This window comes from Schistocerca nitens, chromosome 3 (genome assembly GCF_023898315.1).
Source record: "Schistocerca nitens isolate TAMUIC-IGC-003100 chromosome 3, iqSchNite1.1, whole genome shotgun sequence".
NCBI lineage: Eukaryota > Metazoa > Arthropoda > Insecta > Orthoptera > Acrididae > Schistocerca > Schistocerca nitens.
Genome location: NC_064616.1, coordinates 651,540,385 through 651,555,773, shown reverse-complemented (window position 1 = coordinate 651,555,773; position 15,389 = coordinate 651,540,385). Strand labels below are relative to the sequence as shown.

The window sequence follows — 15,389 nt, the reverse complement described above, 5'->3', positions numbered from 1 at the left end:
AATGGTGCAGGGAATGGCAATTGAATCTCAATGTAGACGAGTGTAATGTGCTGCGAATACATAGAAAGAAATATCCTTTATCATTTAGCTACAATACAGCAGTTAATTCCATAAATTATCTGGGAGTAGGCATTAGGAGTGATTTAAAACGGAATGACCATATAAAATTAATCGTCGGTAAAGCAGATGCCAGACTGAGATTCATTGGAAGAATCCTAAGGAAATGCAGTCCGAAAACAAAGGAAGTAGGTTCTAGTACACTTGTTCCCCCACTGCTTGAATAATGCTCACCGGTGTGGGGTCTGTACCAGATAGGGTTGATAGAAGAGATAGAGAAGATCCAACGGAGAGCAGCGCGCTTCGTTACAGGATCATTTAGTAATGGCGAAAGCGTTACGGAGATGATAGATAAACTCCATTGGAATACTCTGCAAGAGAGACGCTCAGTAGCTCGGTACGGGCTTTTGTTGAAGTTTCGAGAACATACCTTCACCGAGGAGTCAAGCAGTATATTTCTCCCTCCTACGTATATCTCGCGAAGACACCATGAGCATAAAATCAGAGAGTTTAGAGCCCACACAGAGGCATGCCGAATATCTTTCTTTCTACGAACAATACGAGACTGGAATAGAAGGGAGAACCGACAGAGGTACTCAAAGTACCCTCCGCCACACACCATCGGGTGGTTTCGGAGTATGGATGTAGATGTAGACGTATAAGAACAATATTATTTTGAAGATCAGATGATGAAAATCTTAACGGCTGAAACCGGCTGTCTGGAATAAATAGTACTGATTGCGATCTTGGCTATTAAAATTTTCTCCAAACCAAAAACAGATCGACCCTTCCTATCTCAAATTTTGAGAAATTTCAATCAAAACGTTTTGTAATTCTATGAATGAGTTGAAAATTATCTCAGGTCTCCATTTTCATTGATGAAGAGATGTGGTCCTGTGAAATCGGATGAATCTTTTTGAAACACCCTTCACTTTATTTTCTTCCTGTAGGCCATATGTGAACTGCATTTAATTTACTACTGGTGAATGCTTGATGGTGATGCAAGCTTTTAGACATGGAAGAGTGTACAACGTGAACAGAGCTAACATCATGAAATGTTTACCGATTTGATTAGTTAATAAACCTACTGCTGCCCCCCCCCCCCCAAGTCTGATATGGCGTGGAGTTTATTAATTATGGTTTCGGCGTTTGCTCACGCTATCGTACCGCCTGCATTAGCATATTAGGTGTGAGCGTCATCTGTCTAAGTTTCTCGTTTTGTGTCGTTGTTTCCCAGCCTGCAGCTACGAAGACGTATGAGATACTTTTACCCCCGCTGATTGTTGATATTGTGGAAGAGTCGCATGTCCCTGCGGGATGGAGCCTAGCGGATAAAGTGCACGCAGGCGGCTGCGCGTGGCAGAGCATCTGCTGACAGTGAACTTCAAAAATGGCCACTCAGTGTTGCTTGTTGTGAGATGGATCGCAAATAATGTACTTTTGCTCTTGCGCAACTTACGACTGAGTGCAGTGAAACTGCTCTCAGCGTTTTTATTAAATACAGGGATATTCAAAAAGAAGGAACAGATTTTAAACATTTATATGTTCCAAATTACAAAAGGTAGCATTATAATTCCAACGTTTCTGCACATACAACAGTTTAAAATTTGAACAGTCCGGGTAGACTTTCCAATCAAGGCCGCACTGGCTCTGTTGCTTTCTTCTTTATCGAGAAAACTGTGGCAGGACTAACCTATATAGACACGCTTCAAAATTGGTCGTTTCCTCAACTTGAAGATGATTCGGATGATCTCATCTTTATGCGAGATGGTGGCCCGCCTCTTTTCTCCAAGCACGTCCGATGTTACCTGAATGACACCATCGCAGGACGTTGGATTGGAAGATGAACATAATCGCCGGTGGCCTCCCAGGTCTCTCCAGACCTCACACTTTGTGACTTTTATCTGTGTTTTTATCCCCTCCTATGCCTGACACTCTTGAAAGTCTTCGACATCGCACTGTGGAAGCAATGAATTCGATAATGACAGACCAGCTGCTTTTTGTGTGGCAGGTAATGAGGCACCGTTTTCATATTTGTATTGTTAACACATGGTGCTCAGATTGAATGGATAAAAATTTGAACTTTTCTCTTTGCAGAAACACTTGAAACGTGTTTGTATCTTCTGAGACTTGGAAGCAGTAAATGTTTGAAATCTCCTTCTTTTTGAATAGCTCCGTATGTCTCTTCGCGTCGTTAGAGGTTGGCGTACTGTGAAACCGGAATTTACTCCAATGTGAAAATAAGCGAGTGAGAAGACTGCCTAATATCTTCGCTATGATGGTATTCCATCAAATTCTTCCTTTCGTCCCTCTATCCGAAATCACAACCTTAACGCGTAACTTACTCCATATCCACGGTGTTTCAAAAATATAGAGGGCATAATTTCGAGTATGTATTCCCCACATGTAGTCAATAAAAACGTTAATTACAATATGTGCCCTGAAATCCTTGTTTTCCGAGTTAAGGCCTGCAAAACAGTGATACTCACAGGATCATTTTTCTTCCCGCTTATCTTTACAGTAGAAGCTCAAAACGTTCACTTACTATTTGAATACAGGCCTCACATCGATGTTACATGGTAGTGCGAAGACGATCCGCAATAATAGGAATATTGCGTATTTACACACAAACTGTCACAGTTCGATTCCTAAGGGATTCCATGTCAGGCACCGGAGACGAAGACACCTACGATTTTAAATGAGCCCCCAAATATAAATCGATATGGTTCAAATCAGAAGAGCACGGAGGCTAAGCAATTGAGTCAGCTATAGCAATCTGTCGATCAGGGAACATTCGATCCCAGTACCAGCGAGATATCCTCCTGTACGTCTGGCCGCAGCCTCTCCAAACCAGAGGATGTAAACTTCCTGTGAGCGCACAGACGACTATAGAAACGCTCAAATGTCTACCGATATGGACATCTTCGCTGTGGTTACCCCTCGTGGCACAAAAGACGATCCAGCAGCATAAATATCCACTTTACCGTACATGAAATCCACTTCTGGCAGTTCATGATTTGGTACATGACGAACGCCAAACACAACACCCAACGTACCCCTCGCCTCGGAATTAACTGTGCTATTAATATCTTCTGTCAAGGAAACTACTTGAAAAAAAAACTTTCCAGTAAACAGAACTTGGATACCGAGTACTTCCGCATACATGTTGCAATGAATTTTTCTTTGGTCTACGTATGGGGAATATCTGAAATCATGTCCTCCATTTTTGAAATACCCTGTAGAGTCAGAAACTTTCGAATAAACGCTTTGAATAATTGCTAACTAGCTAATATGACCAAGTGATGAAGGAGGCTAAATCATGGTGATTACATTGTCGATTGAACTCGGCTGTTCGCGAGTCCAGAAACTTAGCCTTGCGGCACCCTGCGTCACCGAGCCGTGAGTGAATTGTGAATATGAAAGTTAGATGTTTCAAACATATTCTCATTTTTATCATCCTAGTATACAGACATGAGTGGCAGAGTAAACACAGAGTAGTTATGATTATTAGTTTCTCCATGTTGGGAGACTGCTGTTGTTCCGCAGCTGTATATTCAGTTAATGAAATGCCGCTCCAGTTGTTTATGCGGCCAAGGCCAGTTGGACCTTCTCGTCCTGGCCATTCCCAAATGAATCTCACACAGCTACTGTAAATGCTTAATAGGGACTTATAAATATTGTACATAATACGTCACAAAAACTAAGTTCATACGTGTAGGGTGGGCGGGGGGGGGGGGGGGAGGGAGACTGGAGGAGGGGGTCGTCATACTCAGCCGTCTAATAGGAATTTCTTTCCTTCTTTGCGCTAATTAACCTTTCCTTAGTGATGAAGAGTGTTGTTTTTTAGGTGTATAGGTGTATCTTCTTACTGTAGATGTCTGTGATGAGTACACCTAGTGTGCTATATCGTGTTTTAGTTTTTGCCGAGAAAGGACTTGGTGAAACATGGCACCGGTAGAGCTTTTTCATTTTCTGCACTCTTCTTTCGTTCCTATCTGTACCTAGAAACTGAACACCTCGCAGTTACACAGATTCTTTTATCTGTTGGTGGTCAAATAGCCTGTTGATAGTCAGTTATATTGGTACCCACTATAAGTTCCCTAGAGACGAGCGTGAAAAAGTCCCACTATTAAAGGGTCGAGCCATCTGAAGAGGATTCCACTTAGCCAGCGGTTTGCAGAAACAGATTCCCCGACCATTTCCCATAAGGAACCACGAGGCGGCTGTATCGCAAAATTGTCGATATAGTGAATGTGGACCAGGATAGAGGTGGACCGGCCTACACACTGTCGAGCTCAGGTTACGTCAGGTTCTCAGGCAGTTCTCGCGGAACCCATTCCCATTGTACTCCAATTGTCTAATTTTTTCTGCTTATTCGACGATTCGCTTCCGGCAATCCCTACTGCACATTTCTAGTGTCAGCATACACTCAAATCTCACATGACTGGGATGGGAAGTCCACAAGCGATTACGACTGTGAAGACTGTGTGGTTTGCCCAGTCACTTCGTTGTGGTACTGAAGGGCTCTGAAATACTAACAAATTTCACAATGTGCGTGGCTGGAAGTCTTAAACAGCTGCCGTACCGTGCGACCGAGACAGCCTCTTCCATCTGGAGGGTGGGTGACCATCAACAGAGTGAAAGCGGAGAAATTTGGTAGCTAATTCTACACTTCGACTAATATTATAGAGGTCAGGACCTACACGACACCACTTCCCATACCCTTGCTGATTGAATTTTAGCGATAAAAATTTATTCTCGTATTAGAATTATGTAGATTTGAGAGGAAAATTTTAGAGAAAATTCATGATCTGGTATTCAACACAGAAACTGGAAAATGGGATCTGTATTGGCGGTTTAAGAGAGCTGATATTTTGAGAGTGACTGCAAAAAGAAGACTACAGTGAGCAGGATATTTTCTCCGAACACAGGGAAGTCTCCCTAACAAATTTTTAGTACATCAGCTAACTTGTAGACGTTCAAGATTTCGTCCGCGAACGAGGTGGAAAGACAGAATTTTAGTGAGTCTGGAAAAAGATCCAATAGCCAGGCACTGAGGCTGCCAGAGACAGAAGTAAATGAGCAGATATATGTAATCAATATTTGTGATGTTACAGTTCTATTTAGTCATGATTCCTAGACTGGATGTGTTTATCATTTCGTTATGTGCTACGTTTACGTATCTGTATAATTCTGTCTTCTGCCAAGGGCTTAAATGGTCTATTTGTTTGCAATAAATGATGCCATGATGATGATGGTGATCCGATTTAGAGCCTGCTACCTCCACATCGTGTGCCAATATAATGGCAAGCTTTAGTCAGCTTGGTTACAGAGCGAGTAACAACCGACAATGTCACAAACAGGCTTTTGAAATTTAATATGAGTAGAAGTATATGCCAAAACCTCAAAATTTAACAAATTGGCTCATGCAGTGCAGTTACATTCACAGGGTGTTTGTTTTAACTCGAGACGGCTGAAAACATTTTCTAGGTGAAAAGATAATATTGGTAAAGGGGACATACGTCTGTACTGCAACTGGCCACCTCCTAACACCCCTCCTGCGTGGGCGCCGTCAACTTTGTCTTTTCAAATAGGAACCTCCTATTTTAATGAGTATTCGGATTCTACGCCAAAGAATACGTACAGTGTACTCAAACCATTGTTTATCCATTTGTGGTAGATGGCACTGTAATGGACAAATATCAAGTGAGCCTGTTTCTACGATTAAGAACCAAAATACACTGCTGAAACAAAACATTATGAGCACCTGCTTAATAGCTTCTTTGTCAGCCTTTGGAATAAAATATATCATTGATTCTGCGCAGCAGAGATCCGTCAGTTTGTTGGTAGGTTTTTGGAGGTATGTGTCATTAGATGTCTAAGCACAGGTCATGTAATTCCAGTAATCAACGGGCTGCTGACTTGCGTAGGCGTTGATGACGTCAGATGGCGACCCAGATGGATTCCATAGGATTTACATCAGGCGAATTTGGTTGGAGAAACATCAACGTTAGTTCATTATAGTGCTGCTCAAACCACGGTAGCACAGTTCTGGCTCCGAGACACGGTCAATTATACTGGTGAAAGATGACATCGCCGTCGGGGAAGACTTCAAGCATGAAGGGATGCAAGTGGTTCGCAGCTGTCATCGTGTTTTCGATTACTACAACAGCGCAGGAGGATGTCTCCCAAGCATAATACTGCTCCCAACAGTAGCGCACGGCACGTTTCGAGCCGCCGTTCACAACGATGACGGCGTTTGTGGAGACGACGATCGACCTACTGTAGCAAGTATGTGATTTCGTTCTCGCTTCCCACGCCCGGGTTCCCGGGTTCGATTCCCGGCGGGGTCAGGGATTTTCTCTGCCTCGTGATGGCTGGGTGTTGTGTGCTGTCCTTAGGTTAGTTAGGTTTAAGTAGTTCTAAGTTCTAGGGGACTTATGACCACAGCAGTTGAGTCCCATAGTGCTCAGAGCCATTTGAACCAAGTATGTGATTCATCCGAAGAGCCGACACGTTTCTATTGATAGACGGTCGAATCCCGATGGCCCTGTGCCCACTGCAGTCGTAACTGAAGATGTCGTTGGGTCAACATGTGAACGCGTAGGGGTGGTCTGCAGCGCAATTTCATGTTCAACAATGTGCGATGCCACCGGTCACCATCCACCTACTTCACAGAGCAGACAAGCCTCCGAACCCTACGGTCTGTGAAGAGTCGTGGACGTCCAACCACTTAGCGCCTAATGGTAGTTCCTCTGTCCTACCTCTCCGTAGATGCTCACGAACAGTAGACGTGAACATTCGACCAGCTTCGCCGTTTTCGAGGTACACGTTCACAGTCTCCGCGAAATAATAAGATTTGATTTTCAGAATCGTTTATGTCAACGAATTTTACCATTTGCAGCCCACATCTTAGCTAGGGTGATCCCCCGCCCGCACTGGTATCAAGTTATTATCAGTAACCAAAGCTAAGAAACGATCACAATAACTCGTGCATTGTGATCGTTTCTTAGCTTTGGTTACTGATAATAACTTCATACCAGTCTTATGAGTTTAATTTGTACACCACAGCACTGAACATGATCACTATGTGATTGAAAATCGATTTTGCTATCAATCAACCATCAATATTACGGCCAACGCTGACTTTCCTTCCAATTAGAGAGCTCGCTATCAACCAAGTGTTACATGTTAATTAAATAATTTTTACTGTATTTATTAAAACTGACGAAATTATTAGTAAATTAGACTTTTACTGCTAGCAAAAATTGACACCTAATCATAGATGATTTAATTAATGGTGATATTACAATTCGACTCTCCATAACAATTGAATGTGTACTCGAAAGGTGCTATACAAATAATCACACGATATGGATATCGAAGAAAACAAACATTTATTACAAAAATAGGAAATTGAATTCAATACTCTGTAAAAATGTAACAAATTTAGATCTTAATACTCACCAAACTAAACGAGTATCAGTACGATCAGTTGACTCGAAACTGCCCCAGACACCTGTAAAACAACCATAGTTTTAAAACGGAATACCCTATTTTGAACAAAATATATTCTACGCAACTTAATAGCATGAAGTGTTCCTTTCCTTGAACTATAAGATTAAAAGATAGAGTCATGTAAGAAAATTATGGCATTTCTGTAACTAAACTGAGATTAATATTTCACAGCTGCAAACGCTATGCCGAGTTTCTCAAACTTGCCACATGACGTACCGACTTTAGCCGAATTACACGAGTTAGATGTGGCCTTGGAAAGAAGCCCGAGGAAATCGTTGTGCCATTTAGTGTTTTGGCCTAGTGCATAGCATCTTCTGACATAGTTCTACGAAAACCAAAATGAAACGATCCAAAATAACGGTAGTGCAATGAGTGCCCAATTCAGATAATGCTATTCGACGTCATTAATGCAACTGACTATTGCAGTCTATGCATGATGCAAAGGTTGATGCTAAAAAGCTATTACTCTGATGAAACAGGGCGACATTTAGTCGGGTATGTGAGCTAGCAAAACATCGATATCTCAGTTCTGAAAATCCTCATAAGTTGCAACCAAAGCCTTTCGTAATGTACAAACAGGAGCGTGGTATGTTACTGGTGCTATGCGAATTTTTGGACCGATTTCTTTCCAACAAACCACAAAGTCTATTAGATATGTGAAAAGTATAGTGCAATTTTTTTCATAGAACTAAAAAATAACGAAAATACATACAACTATCTCATATACTACAATGCAAGAGGTCATACCTACAAACCGTCTACGGCAGTAGCACGTGGATAGTTAAATATTCTCTTACTAAGAAGTGATCGAGGCACTTTAAAAGAATAACTTTATTTGCAGAACCAAAACTCAGTTATAATGTCCTTGGACGAATATCCACACAACTACATAGAACAGAAATATCTCTCCTGTGGCGTTGTCTGAGATATTCCTATATGACGAGCGCTACAGTCGTGGTAGGCAGCAGCGTGAAGATCTGGGACGTTACTGGGCTGGTGCTGTCACCATATGACGGCCTACGTGATGCTGGTGCAGACCTCGGCGAACTGGGCTAGATCTGCCCGGCTGTAGCGGTGAGATAAAACTGTTGGTAGTGCCAACTTGTAGTGCTGGGACTGAACTGCTGACGCTGCCGGACGGAACTGCTGGTAATGCTGACTTAGGACGTAGGGCGTAACTCCTTAGCATGGTCCGGCGGTGGCCTAAGTAGTCGGGCGAGGGTGGATATCCTTGTGGTGCTGCGACGGAACGTGATGTCATGTAACAAAATAGTGCTCTGCCGATAGCACTCTGCTGCGACAGGTGCACTGCCTGTCCGCGAGGTTGGCGCCCTCAGAATCTGGGAGACGACGCGTAATTCTGTCATAAATAGTCCAGGCCATACAAGGAAATATCTCGGCGTAGGTGAAAGTGGTTTACCCACGTCATCCGGGCTGGGACGCTGCCCGCACGGCCTGCCTGGTGTACGGAGGAAACGACTACCAGGTAGGTACAACACACAGTTCCTGTCATCACAGCCGGCCGAAGTGGCCGTGCGGTTAAAGGCGCTGCAGCCTGGAACCGCAAGACCGCTACGGTCGCAGGTTCGAATCCTGCCTCGGGCATGGATGTTTGTGATGTCCTTAGGTTAGTTAGGTTTAACTAGTTCTAAGTTCTAGGGGACTAATGACCTCAGCAGTTGAGTCCCATAGTGCTCAGAGCCATCCTGTCATCACAAACACCTCTTAATACGAGGGCTACTCGGAAAGTAAGGAACGATAGGTCGCGAAATGGAAACCACAGTGGAAATCAAAACTGTTTTATTTGCAACAGTTAGTTACAACTTCCAGCTACTTACCTCCATAGTCGCCGATCCGACTTAGACGTTTGTCGTAGCGTTGTACCAACTTTCCAATACCCTTGTTATAGAAGGCAGCCGCCAGTGCTTTCCGCCAATTCTCTGCACTGGCCTGCAGCTCGTTGTCTGGGCCAAAATGTTGTCTTCATAGCCAGCGGTTCGTGTGAGCAGAGATGAAATTCAGAGGGAGACAATTACGGGCTGTATTGTGCGCAATCAAACATTTCCAATTGAAAACGTTGCAAGAGCATGTTCATTGCCCCTGCAGAATGCGGTTGAGAATTATCTCGAAGAAGAAAGCGCACGACAGTTATGTAATGTTGGCTGCATAGCTTCAGGCGAAATTTCTCACCATACCCCAGTACTTGGCCGGAGACACTATTGTTCTAGGTATCTGTATGTGCTGCCTATGTGCTCAGAACTAAAAATAACGACGTAACGCGATCGACGAGCATACTAGAGACACTGCCCAACACACCTGTGCAAAACGTCATAGGATTTTCACTGTGGTTTCCATTTCGCGACCGATCGTTCCTTACTTCCCGAATAACTCTCGTATTTTCATAGACAAAATGTCATTTGTAAGATTTTAGTCTGAATACTGCACAGATTTGTGAGTAGAAGCTACTGAGCCACCGGTCTGAATCCAAGATAACGTTATGTTTTTATTATTTCCGAGAGAAGTGGTGCACTGGGAACAAGCTGAAGAGGAGGGGGGGACGGGCATAAAACAGTTGTTGGGGCTGAAAGGTGACCTCAGCAGTGACTGTGGAGAGCCGCTTTCTTCAAATGTGTATGAATTCCTAAGGGACCAAACTGCAGAGGTCATCGGTCCCTAGACTTACACACTACTTAAACTAACATATGCTCAGAACACACACACATACCCATGCCCGAGGGAGGACTCGAACCTCCGGAGGGAGGGGCCGCACAATCCATGACATGGCGGCTCAAACAGCGCGGCCACTCCGCGCGGCCCGCTTTCTTCTTCTGGCAGCGGATCGCTGGTAGGACGTCCTTCAGTGAATTAGACGTTTTTCACGTTAGGTACAGATGTGTGCTCGCCGCTGGAATGGAGCCCGTTGGTCCCGGGATGTCGTGGTGCAGCGGCGTGCGTAAGCAGCGTTACCCGTCATGTCAGCAGGACGGCAGTAGCCGACACGGCCCGCGCGCCACAGCCGATGAATGCCAGCCAGGTCGAGGCAGCTTGCCCCCTCGGGCCGAGGAGTACAGCACAGGTAAGGACGGTATCAAACTGTAGCCCTCCGCAGATCGACGTCGAAGTTCTGTCCCCACACTGGGCGGTGATCAGTAACACAAGGACCGGAGTGCAGTGACAGGGCTGTCATGAAGCTACCAGCCCGGACCCGAACACACGTTCCTCCAAGGAGGTGGATGCTCTGGCCATGTAGGTGACTCAGCAGTGTCAAGACGCCAGGCAGTCCTCATACAATCTCCTGCTCAGGTGAATGCCTGTAGATTCTGGAGCCTAAGAGTAGGTGACTGGCTGCATCACTGTGTACTGCGAACGTTGTTCATCTCGAAGTTAGAGGCTGGCACTGACGGCGTAGCTCGGCATCAAATACATACGTGGATAATGTAGCAATAGTGAGTTCACTTGACCTAATTTTCTCGTCCGTCAACTTTTCTGGACGCATAGTCGCAGTTGAAACGCGTCCCAACTCCGGTTTTTAGATGTGGTGGCTGGCGTATTTTGCAGTGTCGGCATACTGAATAAGTACTCTTGCTCTCTGACTACGTCTTCTTTCTTAACAGTTTGTTGTGGCCATAATGACGGCACTTATCTCCTGATGTATTGACACCAGGTATGTCTCTGCTCCAGACAAGATCGTGACTCGACAGAATGATCTTAATGCGCACCGCTAGGGGGTTCTGCGTGCTGCGTGCACTGGTGCCCTAGCCAAGAGTTTGCACGATATATGTACATATAAACATGTAACTTAATAAATTCTGTTTATAACTTTGTTTTCAATTAACGATATGTCGATACAGCAAAGGACAAATACCAGCTACAGAGACGAAAATTTGTTACTAGGTGTCTCATTAATGGTAAAACACATCCTGACTGCCCTTTTAAAATATTCTTATCTTTTCCATTGATATTCCATTTTCCGTACTTTCCCTTATTCAGCATAAATCGTAGCACACTTAGTACCCGAAATATTAAAGAAACAAACTTCTTTTATTGATACTTTATACAGCAGACCATTTAATGATTCTGAACGGAAGTAGATGCGTACAAAGTCAAATCTCTAGGCCAAGTGTTTGATGATTTTCTCAAAGCATGTTGCGTGCGATACAGAGGCATTTAGATATTTTTTCGGGTTATAAAGCTGAGTCGTAAAAATAAGATTTCTCCAGCTTCACTGAATGAAGTCACATAAGCCTAGAACACTAAAGATGGGAAAATGGTACACTGCTACTAAGCCATCGTGAAGTTTACTACTCCAAATTTTATTAAAAGGAAGTCATAATATATAGCTTATGCAATAGTTAGTTACAATTATTACATCTCCAATGGTATGTTGCATACCAAATTAAGTACAAAATGTCCTGTTCTATACCCTACTGCAATCGTAAATTTTACAAGGTTTTAGTAATGTAGGGTTAACATCGAGGAAATTATCACACACTATCCAAGATCCTAATTATGTAGGTACATGTAATTTTAGATGATTGACAGGGGCATGGGCACGCTGCTACAGTGGTAAAGTAGCAAGAGACGCTAAATGGCGGATAGCATCCCTTGTAGAAAAGGATCGTCTTCCAATCGCGTTAGTCAAGATTAAAAGTTATGTGTGAGCTTACTCAAGCACTGTAACTCAAGCTGCTTTAGAATGGGTTTGCCGTGAGCTGAGATCTCAGTGCCCAGTAGATCTGCCTTGGATGAGATATTGAGCAGAGCGCGAACTTACTAATTTCGTGCCACGCCGTACATGGAAAATTTTTCTGTGAGAAAATTTCCGACCTTGAACTTTTCACGAATGCATCGCTTGAGAAATTTTCATATTATCACAATGGTTATAGTACCGAACCGAGTGTAAACACTGCAGCTAAGGACTGAACATCTTTACTTGTTATCGTGTGCCATCAAAAAAATGGTTCAAATGGCTCTGAACACTATGGGACTTAATTTTCACACACATCCATGCCCGAGGCAGGATTAGAACCTGCGACCGTAGCGGTCGCGCGGTTCCAGACTGAAGCGCCTAGAACCGCTCGGCCTCCCCGGCCGGCCTTGTGCCATCCACGCAAATTAGAGTGGTGGAACTATTGATGACTAACTTATGCAGTTTTAAATGAAATCTTTTCGTAGTAGTTCCACTTTTGAGAAAACAAATCTGAACAAGCAAAATTCCTCATCCTCATTCTACTTCGTAATCCCCAATTCTGGTGTTACGTTTTTCGCTGTTCTCATTTCTGCTGTTTCTCATTACTTTCGTCTTTCTTAGATTTACTCTCACTCCATATTGTTTACTCGTTAGACTGTTCATTCCATTCCACACAACAACACTTCCTCGCTTTCTCTGAGGATAGCAATGTCATCAGCGAATCTTATCGCTGATATTCTTTCACCCTCAATTTTATTCTCACGCTTGAACTTTTCTTATATTTTCCAGCAGGGGCGAAAGACTACATCCCTGTCTTACACCTTTTTCAATTCGAGCAATTCGTTCTTGGTTTTTCAGTCTTATCGTTCCCTCTTGGTTTTTGTACATATTGAATATCACCCGTCTTTCCCTATGGCTTATCGCTATTTTTCTCAGAATTTTGAACATCTTACACCATTTTACATAGTCGAACATTTTTATCCCGGTTGATAAATCCAATGGACGTTTCCTAAAACCAAACTGATTGTCATCTAACAGATCCTCAGCTTACTTTTAAATTATTCTGTATATTATTCTTGTTAGCAACTTGGATGTATGAGCTGTTAAGCTGATGTGCGATAATTTTGGCATTTGTCGGCTCTTGCTATTTTCGGAATTATGTGAATGATGTTTCTCCAGAAGTCTGATGGTATGTCACTAGTCTCATACTTTCTGCACACCAACGTGAATAGTCACTTTGTTGCCACTTCCCCCTATAACTTTCGAAATTTCTATGGAATGTTATCTATCCCTTCTGCATTATTTGATCTTAAGTCGTCCAACGCTGTTATAAATTCTTATTCTAATACTGGACCCCCTATCTCTTCCTATCGACTCCTATTTCTTCTTCTATCACGTCATCAGACAAGTCTTCTCCTTCGTAGAGCCCTTCATCGTACTCTTTCCACCTATCCACTCTCTCCTTTGCATTTAACAGTGGAATTCCCATTGCACTCTTGATGTTACCACCCGTGTTTTTAATTTCAGCGAAGGGGGTGCCTTTAACTTTTCTATAGCGAGTCAGCTCTTACGACAATCATTTCTTTTCCGATTCCTTCACATTTTTATGCTGCCAGTTTGCCTTAGCTTCCAAGCGCTTCCTATTTATTTCGTTCCCAAGTGACTTGGTATTTCTGTATTCCCAAATTTCCCCGAACGTTTTTGTGCTTCTGAAGTATTCATGGTTTCTTCACTTACTTTCCAACCGCGCGACAGCTACGGTCGCAGGTTCGAATCCTGCCTAGGGCATGGATGTGTGTGTTGTCTTTAGGTTAGTTAGGTTTAAGTAGTTCTAAGTTCTAGGGGACTGATGACCACAGATGTTAAGTCCCATAGTGCTCAGAGTCATTTTCCTGATGATGACATGCTCCTGAGTCTCCCCACCAGGAGATCCGAATGAGAGACAATTTTACCTGCGGAACATTTTACGAAATAGGATGCCATCATCATTAAGCCGTATAGTAGGGCTGTATGCCCTCGGGGAAAAAATAACGGCGGTAGTTTCCCTCGACTTTTAGCCGTTCACAGTTTCAGCATACAAAGTCATCACTCAAAATCATTCAGATTGTTGCTCCTGCAACTTCTGAAAAGTCCACTGCTCCTCTTCATGGACCATGGGTTAGTTTGTTATCTTCACAGTTATCCCCCTGTTGTGGTTGCACATACGATACAGCTATGTGGATCGTAAATGCGCGCAAGCCTCTACACCTTGGTAAGAGCCATAGTTTATGTGGAGGGGTACCGGGGATTCGCTGAATAAGATGCACTTCATGTAAGATAAAGCCTCATCCCTGCAGGAGCACTCACAGTGGGCAGAAGTGGAGTTCAGGCTCAGATCTGCCCATCGATATTTTCATTTTCTATTGTTTTCCTAAATCGCTTGTGACAAAGGCCTTCATGATTCCTCCATTCCACATCATGATTTCACATACGAAAATTCTTGCTCCACCATACCGATTTCTTTCAGAGAGGATTGTACGTTAATGCCTCCGAATTTTTTATTGTTCACAGTAGAGGTTGAGGTATTACATATCATGCATATTACTCGGTCAACTTTCCCGCTTCGTTGGCACAAGTTGCAACCCTCTGCCATTAGAGGACGCGGAACTGAAGCTTGTTACATGGCGTCGTGTAACGTAACTATATCGGTGCTTGACAAACAACATGTTATAATCAAGTTTTTAATGGCACAAAAGGTGCCTCCAACTGACGTCCATAGAAGAATTAAATCTGCGTAATGATGATTGTATTGGCACCAGTAATGTCCGACATCCGGTTGATCGTGCACGTGGCGTATGAAACGCTGGTGCTAACCTAAATGTATGTGACAAAGCATGGAGTGGACGACCGCGTACGGCAACCGACGAGACTTATCAGAATTGGGTTGATAAATTCACCAGAGAAAATCGGCGGATAACACAGACACAGCTCTCAGGTAATAGTAGTGCTGTGGCCTTCTCCACCTGACATCACGGCGCCTAGAGTATCAGCGACCGAACTGACAGCCTGCAACCGCGGGTTGCCCGAATTCGCAGGCACACCGAAGCACTACACAACCGAGAGGCAATATTGATGGACGTCCACA

At 43.5% G+C, this 15,389-nt stretch overlaps 1 protein-coding gene across 7 annotated transcripts in view; it reads right to left on the bottom strand.

The window, feature by feature from the left end:
• The window catches only part of LOC126248617 (cAMP-regulated phosphoprotein 21), a 1,051,584-nt gene that overhangs the window by 882,564 nt on the left and 153,631 nt on the right, over positions 1-15,389 (bottom strand). For all 7 annotated transcript variants that reach the window (XM_049949775.1, XM_049949778.1, XM_049949781.1 and 4 more), the window contains exon 2: positions 7,525-7,576. The gene's annotated coding sequence lies outside the window, so the exon portion shown is untranslated. The remainder of the gene's footprint in view (positions 1-7,524; positions 7,577-15,389) is intronic.